Source organism: Corvus brachyrhynchos, unplaced genomic scaffold, assembly GCF_000691975.1.
Source record: "Corvus brachyrhynchos isolate BGI_N302 unplaced genomic scaffold, ASM69197v1 scaffold44, whole genome shotgun sequence".
Lineage (NCBI taxonomy): Eukaryota > Metazoa > Chordata > Aves > Passeriformes > Corvidae > Corvus > Corvus brachyrhynchos.
The window spans coordinates 5972031-5981075 of record NW_008238359.1 but is presented as its reverse complement, the minus strand read 5'-3'; the positions used below and the strand labels follow the sequence as shown (position 1 = coordinate 5981075).

Genomic DNA, 9045 nt, shown 5'->3' with positions numbered 1-9045 from the left:
TATAATTTACACGGTCATAGTGTCTTACTGAGTGTCAGTCCTGATGCACTTTTATCCCCTCACCCTTTACATCCAGAGGACTTTGGAAGCTAGATCTCTCCTAATAACATATTGAATAATAGCCAAACTAGTCAATAATAACAATATAAGAAAGAAATAAAGCTGTTAGAAAACATGCACAGGAGGGCTGTGAAAATGGTGAAGGGCTTTGAGGGGAAGCTGTACAAGAAGCAGCTGAAGTCACTTGGCCTGTTTAGTCTGGAGAAGAGGAGACTGAGGGAAGACCTCATACCAGCCCACAACCTTCTCATGGAGGGATGTGGAGGGGTAGACACTGATCTCTTCTCTCTGGTGACCTGTGACAGGACCCAAGGAATCATCATGAAACTTTGAGGTTTGTTGGGCACTGGAACAGGCTCCCCAGGGAGGTGGTCACAGCCCCAAGCCTGGCAGAGTGCAAGAAGCATTTGGACACTGTTCTCAGGCACATGGTGTGACTCTTGGGGATGGTCCTGTGCAGGGTCAGGAGTTGGACTCGATGATCCTGATGGTTTCCTTCTAACTCAGCATATTCTGTGAGATCCTGCAGGCAACTCAGGGCAGTGGGAGCCACTAGAACTCTATCACTGTGTTCCCTGGAAAGTCTGCCCAAAGTAGTGCCAACATGGAAAGTTATGTCCTGATGCATCTTATATCTCTTTTTCTCTCCCATTTCTATTGTTAGTGGTATCTAGTAATCAAACCATGACTGGTGAGTTGTAAAGAGGTATATGACAACAGTAAGAAACATTTTTCTTCCTCATACAGCTTCTAGATTCACCACCAAGTTCCCAGCCCCAAAACACTGTCTGTGGAGACTCATGGATATAATGCGAAATAAATTAGTTTCAGGCTTCACCCAAGGCCACTACTTTGAGCCACTCTGACTCACAGGAATCCACAGTATTGCCTACAACACCATAGTGGGGTTTATTTTATTGTTTTCCTCTGAATTAAGGCCACAATAATAACAGAGTGTCATGAGACCAGCACCGAATAGATGAAATCCTGCCAAGTGAAGCTGTACTTATGTACAGTGTGAAATCATCAAGGAAAGGAACTGCCCAGAGACTAAAACATTTCCATGTTAAACTTATGATTTAATACTTGTTTAAGTTAAACATTAATATGGGTAAAGCAATCTTCAAAACAGAGCCAGTGCAGAGTTGATCCAAAAGTCAACCGGACAAAAGAATCTGGAGCAAAAATCTGAGCCAAACCACTGAAGCTGATAATGTCTGGCAAGAAAATTCACCTTGGAGAAGAGCTTGAGGACAAAACTCCATTAAAAAACACAAATCAGACTTTGCCCTTTGCTTACTGTCTATCTGTCTTTATTCTGACCAGATGTAAAAGACTTATGATCTTGGAGGCTGGGATATAGTTTCTAAGAGGGCTCTGCAGGATCAGGATTGCTTCTCCACTTGGGGATTCAGATTCCAGCCTGATCTGCAGCTGACCCTGCCAACTTGGAGGCACAAGGACAGAAACCTTTAAGTGACTCTGGCCCAAATGGTATTTACTGACAGAGAGATGGTCTTGAGCTTGCCAGCTATTAATTGTAGTTTGACAAATTATAAAGGCTTCCTGTAGTCCATCAGGGTATCCACTTCCCATTATTCTGTGCTAACAGTCTGTAAAATGAAATGGCAAACAGAGCTTCATTAAAACAAAGCAAGACACTTCCTTGGCTGGCAGGTTTGGAGGAGTAGGAACCAAGTCCCAGGGCCTGCACTTCCAGCTTCATCTCTGAATAGGTATATGAGAGAAAGGACAAACCATGCTTTCACCTCTCTGTACCTCAGTCTACACATTCATTGAGCAGGGACACTGCTACTCAGAGGCCTCTTAGAATGTTATGGAAAGGAATTACAATTTATAAAGCAGTCTGTGATGCTGGGTGGATGAAAATATCAAATTCTGATATTCCAAAACCATCCAGATTAACTTTCAAAGCTCTAAATGTTTTTATTAGTGATTAAAGACCCAGGATGTGGGGATTAAAACCAATATCAATCAATTAATTAATTTATCATCTGGCAGAGTACAAGTGAAAATACACTCCTCTGGTCTAATCCCATACATCTTGGCTTCCCTTACTTGCCCAGATTCCTCTACCCTGACTGCACACCTACGGCTGAGACAGCTACTGAAGAAGATAACACGTCTTCCGCTGCAGAGAGACAGACAGATACCTTCAGGAGTAATTCAGGTCCTGGCTGGGCTGACTCAGACCCTGAAAGTGTCTTTATCTTTCCAGGTCCTAGACTTGGTCTGTATTAGGAAGTTAAATGTGTCCAAGCTCTAGGCCTGAGGCCAGACTGCACCATACAGCTGCCAGTCAGGCCAGTAAATCTTCCTGCTCTCCTCATTATGGTGTCTGTGTAGGGCCATGGCAGGCTCCCAGGTCATGACAGGGGACTGTTTGAACATGGCTGGGGCCCTCCACTACACCAGTGTCAAGGGCCCTTCTGACAGTACAGCAGCATTTCAAATCCTGTGCCCTGCAGCATTCCCTGGCTTGTTTAATTTCTTAGTGGACCCCCACCCTTAGATGTAGGAGATAAGTTTCTGAAGATAGCTGAGATGTGGTAGGACAGCACAGCTATTGGAGGGATGGGGCTAACTCTTTCCATCCTGTAGCCATGTGACAATCCTTCTTGTCAGGACATCTGTGTTGTCAAGGTAAGTCTATATAAGCTAAATACTCCAAAGGAACTCAAGAGAACCTCACACATCTCCCAGCCTCAGCACACAGTTGGAGAGTGCTGTGCGTACCTGATACACAGATAAAAAGGGTTCTGGGTACCTGGGACTTGTCCATAGCCTGACTGTGAGTCAAACCCAGGAATGCAAGTCAGGATGTCTGAGCCACAACCCCCTGCCTGAACCAGGAGACTGCAGCTCCTCACAACTATAGTGTGAGCTCGTTTGATCCCACTGCTATAACCACCCCTTAATGAGGACCAGATACATAAGCCTCTACAAGGAGACAGGGAAAAGGAGGGAGGATTTCCTCGCTAATACCATAGAAAGAAGAGTAGTTCCTGGAATATTTACCAAGCCACTGAACCAAAACTTTGTTTTTATATTTTGTTTTTCAGGGCTTTTTAGCTCCTCTTTTTACTTGATAATTATTTCACAGCCCAAATCCTTGAGTCGTTCACTAGAAACCTATGATGCAAAGGAAACATGGCCACATCTGATGTCCCAGCATTCAAAAAGCAGCTGCTAGTGGAAAATCACATGAAATAAGAAGTGTGGGAGTACTTGCATGTATGAGGCTACTGTCCTTTATCCTCAGCATTTAGAATACTGCTTTTAATTTGCCTTAAAATATTGAAAAAAGGAAATAAAATTTTATATGCCAAGTAAGGAAAACTGCTCTACATTTGGCCCTTGAAGTGCTTTGATTTGATTTGAATGTAACTATTTGGATCACATGGATAGCAAAAGGCACATGCCTCAGAGTGGCAGCTTTTATTCTTTTAGGGCAACCAGCATCCCCTCAATGCAAAGGATTAAATCAAAACTAAATTAGGAGGCATGCTACAGAGAAGGCTGGCTGTGTACTTTTCAATATGAACAAAGCAACCCTTCTCCTCACTGGTAAAAATTCATGCTAGTGCAGAGACCCAGCACAAAGCCTAGACATCACTTAACATCCTGCTGAGGGTTTAAGCGTTGGCTATGCTTTGTGCTAAGCCTCAGTAATGGATGGAATATCGCCCACAAGAAAGAATAGGGACAAACTGCATTTAGATTTTGCCTGGGTCTGATTCTGCATTTCCAAAGCCCGTTTTTGGTGAGAATTTGTAGTCAACGTGAGATGTGGCTTTACATTTCACCTCATACCTGAAACCTGCCTTTCATACAGATATATTATCCAGGATAATATTTCTTCAATCTAAATGGGCACTGCACATAAAGTATCTGCAGACCAACTATCACCAATCAAAGACAGTGCCACTCACCTGAAGGGAACAGTGTGACAGGAGGAATTGTGGCTCAGGGTCTCCCAGAGGGACTACACAACCCATGTCTTCATTCCCACACTAAGAAGCATTGTGCCTGTACCATGGCCATGAAAACTGACCTGTCCATGCAATTCCCTTGGGATCCTGCTACAGACACTACTGAGATTCCAGCTGAGTTGCTAACACTGGTTCTTCGCTCAGGTATCACTGTATTTTTTCCTGTAATGGCTATCTGTGTTTGCGTACCAGATTCTACCCTCAGGAAAGAGGGTGCAGATGATGTTTGTGGCTATTCCAAACTTCCCATAATCTATTGGTATTTCCAGCCAGGGCAATCATGTGGGTTGGCTGCTCTAAGAATGAGTGACTGGGTCTGCCCATGGTGCCATTTCTACACAGCTGCTTCTGCCCTCTCTTCTACAGCTGCTGCTTCTCTCTCATGGACTTTCACAAAAGGAAGCTCAATTGGAAGTTAAATCTCCCCAACTCATCACACCACAGGCATGTTTGGAGCAAGATCCCAAATTGAATGCTGGAGGTAAGAGAACAGATAAAGGATGCAAGCTGTGGTATGTGTGTATGGGGGAGACTAAATGTCTTCATTTAGATAGGTTTAAATAAGAAAGCAAGAGAAAAAGCCTAAGCTGGGGATCAGCTGAACAATTCACTGCAAAAATCGTGACAGACACAGCTTAGACATATCCTTCCCACAAGTATAAGGATATTAGGCAGTAAAACTGCCTTACAAACTAAATCCACATTTGTTTCAATGTACCATCCCAGGTGTGAGGCAGAACAGCTTCACTCAGCAGGGCTGGTGCACTCAGGCCCCCTAACCTCGATGGAGCCCTGGGCAGAAGCCAGCTGTCAGCTTCCAGCTCCAGGCTTTTCTCTGTTCATATCAGAGAGTGAGCCAAGGAACTCAGAGGGCCTGAGAGAGGTATTTTCACATTTTCCTCACAGATTCTACCACAAATGTAACATTGTGTGGCAGTTAACACCAGGACTGACATAGAGTGGACAGAGGGCTGTTATGTCCAGCATCCTCTTCCCAAAAACCTGCAGCACCAGTTGCTGCTAGGGAGGATACCAGAAACCCTGTGTAAACTGACAGAAGAAATTAATACTTTACCAGTTCCAAAAATCTGATCCTAGTTGGGGTTTTTTTGCTTTTGAAATATTTTTCCCATTCCTCTGGATATTCTCACTGGCCATATAAATGCATTGGCCCTTCCAAGAATCCTGCTAAACTCTTGGTATTAAGGGCTGTGTCTAGACCAGTAAATTAAACAGGGCCACGACACCACTTCTGACACTCCTCCATGCTTGTCTATGTTGTTTTTTGGTTCCTTGACATGGATTATCATCAGCCAGCAGAAAATACATACCTGCTATCTCAGTGCAGAGAACAGCACATTCTTGGGACCATTCCCAAAAGGTAGGCTGGGTGTGGCCACCCTGTTTTTAGGGGTAAAAGAGTTTATTCAGGGGGGTATGAATTATAACATGCCTTTGGCTTCGTGCCAGGCAGCAGTCACTGGTCTATTGCATTTAGTAGTACAGCTGCAGACAGTGGGACTTTTTAATAACAAGCTCCATGGACAAGTTAAGCACATTGGGAAAAGCATCGCAGGGTACCTTTTGGAGAAATCCCATGATATGTAGATAGTAGCCTGATCACCATTAGGGGAAGAAAACAACATTTCCACCAAGGACTTGGTGCTGTGTCAAAGTACATGCTGTGCAGTGAAGGTTTTGCCACACTTTTCAAACATTATCAGCAACCTAAGATTAAACGTGCACAAAGACGGCTTAGCACTGTCCCTCCCAAATACCTTCCATCCCTGTGGGCACGTTCAAGGCTTGTTCAAAACAGCTTGGCTTAAATCTGATCAGTCATCTTCAAGACAAACACAAAAAACTTCTAACCTCAGGTGCTTTCACATGAGCATCCAAATGGGAGGGTTTGGATTGCCACAGCCAGCTGCCACCCTGAGCAGCGCTTTTCAAACTGACAGCACACAGGTATTTTCACAGAGGCAGGAAACACCTCTTTGAGCGCCACAAGGCTCTTCAGCCTGGTCCTGCGGTCCACTCTGAACCCAGTTTGAAACCTCTGCATCCTGACCACACTTGCACATACTTTTCTAAGAACAGGAGGAAATTGTCCACAAGATCTCTGTTGACCTTAGTAACACAAATACAAAAATATTTGCAGTCAAGTTAAGTAGCAGAAAATGTGTCCAGAACAGTATTGAGTAACCCTTCTTGAGGAGGGGAGTGTCTGCAGAGTCAGTGGGAATTGATACTGATGTCTCAGAGGACTTGGGAATACCAAGGACCAGGCACACCAAAGAAAGCATAAGTAAATATTTAACTGAAGACTGCAAGAACTTTCCCTTTTAGGTAAATCACTCTCCATATCTGAGTTCACTCCAAGGTGAAAAGGGCAGAGGGCAATTAAGTGGGCATCACCCAAGTAATTCCAGAAAAAAAGAGTATTGCTTATGGGAAAATCATTAACCAAGAGTGAAAAATAAACAGTTTGAAAAAGAATTGGGAAATGGAGGACACTGTCTTATATAGAGATGAGAAGTGGATGTTCCATTGACCACAAATGGATGACATTGTCTTATGTAGAGATGAGAAGTGGATGTTCCATTGACCACATCTGACTTGAAGCAGTCTCCTCCCTCTGGTATGTCCCCCTGCAAGCACTTTCCACCAAGAGATAGAGATAGGTATGTCTGGAAGAAAAGTCCTTAAGAGATACATCCAAATCCTGTTCCTCAGGAGACGACAGTGAATTTTGCCTCCTGAAATCAGTGCAAATCCAGTTTGCTCCGAAACATGCATCCATTTTCATCCATACATGCAATTCTATTGTGTTTCTCTGTTGCATCCATGGCCAGGCCCCAACAAAGTGGATGGATACACCCAGGAGAAGAAATATAAAACCAGACAGATAGATCCATGCCTTACCTTGATCTAGCAACATTTATAGCTTGGTGAGCAGTGTGTTGTGTGGCCCTCTGGAAAAATCAGTGCTTTGTTTCATTCAGCTATTAGGATGGCTTAGGAAAAACATCTATGACTTTTATTTACTTAGCCTTGCAGAAGAGTTTGGTTAATATGGTAGGTACATAGTTCTTCCCAAAGAATTACCAGTAGGATGGTGATAATTCAAGACTGCGAAAAACCAAAAAGTGAAAAAGCTAAAAGCTGTATCTCTGTCTAAAACTTAAGCACCACTGAAATCAATTGGAAGGTTACTGCTGTCTTTGATAGGAACAAGAGTTTACCTTCTAGAGACCTATTTCCTTTTTAAGAATATCAGATGGCAAAACCAGAAAAATCTTATTTTTCCACTGCTGGCTCTAAAGTTTCACAAATGACACTGTTACAAGGACTTATTTCACTATTAGAAATACTGTTCTACTTCAACATTAAACATTGTGCAAACTCATTCTGGCTGAAAGGGTAGTCATTTTTTATGTTGGATAGTTATTATGACAAACAACTAAAATATGCATCTGGAGCTCTTGGGCTTGTGGGACTTAGATAATTAAAATATTTTTACGGGGAAAAAATTACGAGTACAAGATGGAAAACTACACTTTTGCACTGAGGGAAAGTTCATTCAAGTGTACAGTATCCAGGGCACACAAACCCACTATTTAAGCATACATATGCCTCAGATGCACTATTTACATGTACATTTCCCGCTCATCTGTGAGTGTGCTTGTGTGTGCAATGTTTACATGGCCTCTATTACATTTACTTTTTTATTCAGCAGCCCAGTTTGAACTGGAACCCACAGGTGTTTGAATACGTAAAGATCAAACTCCTTAAAGAGACAGAAGAATGATAGAGACTTTTTCACTCCAGAAAATGCCATGTAAACACAAAGTTTGATTCAGCCATGAGAAAGATTACTGCTGGGCATCCTGAAGTTTTGGTGCTTCCCTGAATTGAGGAACAATGCAATGACAATTTTTTTAATTACCTCTGCATCATAAACTGAATTAACATGTCAAAAAAAGGCCTAGTGACACTCAGCTGCTTTCTTGACTTTGTCCTCTACACTTTTACTGGTCCCTTACTAACAGAGTGTGTGAGTGATCTCACCATACACCAGCCATTCCAATGACTGCTTGCTTGGGATGGAGGGTATCCCAAGGTACATGAATGTTGGGAAATACCTGCTGGAATGACTTAGCTTAACTCAAACATCTGCCTGGAGCACAGAAAAAAAGAGAGGTTCCTAAACTACTCAGAGCGCAGGCCCTGAAGGGAAAGGCTAGCAGTCCCTAACTGCTCCTCCACCTAAGAGGCTTATGATTTATTTACATGGAGTGTTTTATAATACACAAGGGATGCCTTGTGATCTGGGCTTGGATTTAAAAAAAACCCCTGTAGCTATTAGTATGAAACTCAGTCCTCTCTCTTTTTTCCCAGGGCAGTTTTATAACATTCATATTTCTACGGGGTCCAAGAAAGGAAAAATAACTTTGGGCAGTTTTTTAGTGCATCTTATAAGGAAAGTCCATGATATATGGGGAAAAACTGTAGCCTATCAGTGCCAAAACCATGGTTATTTATATGACTATCTGAATAAAAGCAATGTAGGTATTGTGATTTTGCCATCTCTCTGATATCTTATCAGATATCACCTCAGGTTTGTTTTAAGCCTGTCTGGATAACAATCAACATGCATCTGCTGAAACTCCTCTCACAGTGCCTTGGAAGGGATCCACCTTCATCTTAGGGTCAGTTCACGCATTTTGTCTTGCAGATAGGAAAGATGAAGTTGTTTAATATTAGTGTGTAGAGCTCATGGGCAGTCATTCATCAAGCTGTAGTAACACAGATCTCTTGTTGCACTACTGCACTCTGGTTTGGATGCCTGAAATGGCGACCCCATGTTCCATCCCAAACCCCAAAGTTCAATGCCTCAGTGCTGTTCTACAGCATGAAACCATGAACTTAAGCATCTGTTCAAGGATGCCCAGATGATAAAGCCCTTAGT

At 42.8% G+C, this 9045-nt stretch overlaps 1 long non-coding RNA gene across 1 annotated transcript; it reads right to left on the bottom strand.

Moving 5' to 3' along the window:
* Window positions 1-945: 945 nt before the first annotated feature.
* On the bottom strand, window positions 946-9039 carry LOC108447085. The gene is made up of 2 exons (XR_001862481.1): window positions 5405-9039; window positions 946-1673 (listed from the first exon to the last, which is right to left on the bottom strand). It is a non-coding gene; the product is annotated as an uncharacterized LOC108447085 (long non-coding RNA).
* Window positions 9040-9045: the final 6 nt, after the last annotated feature.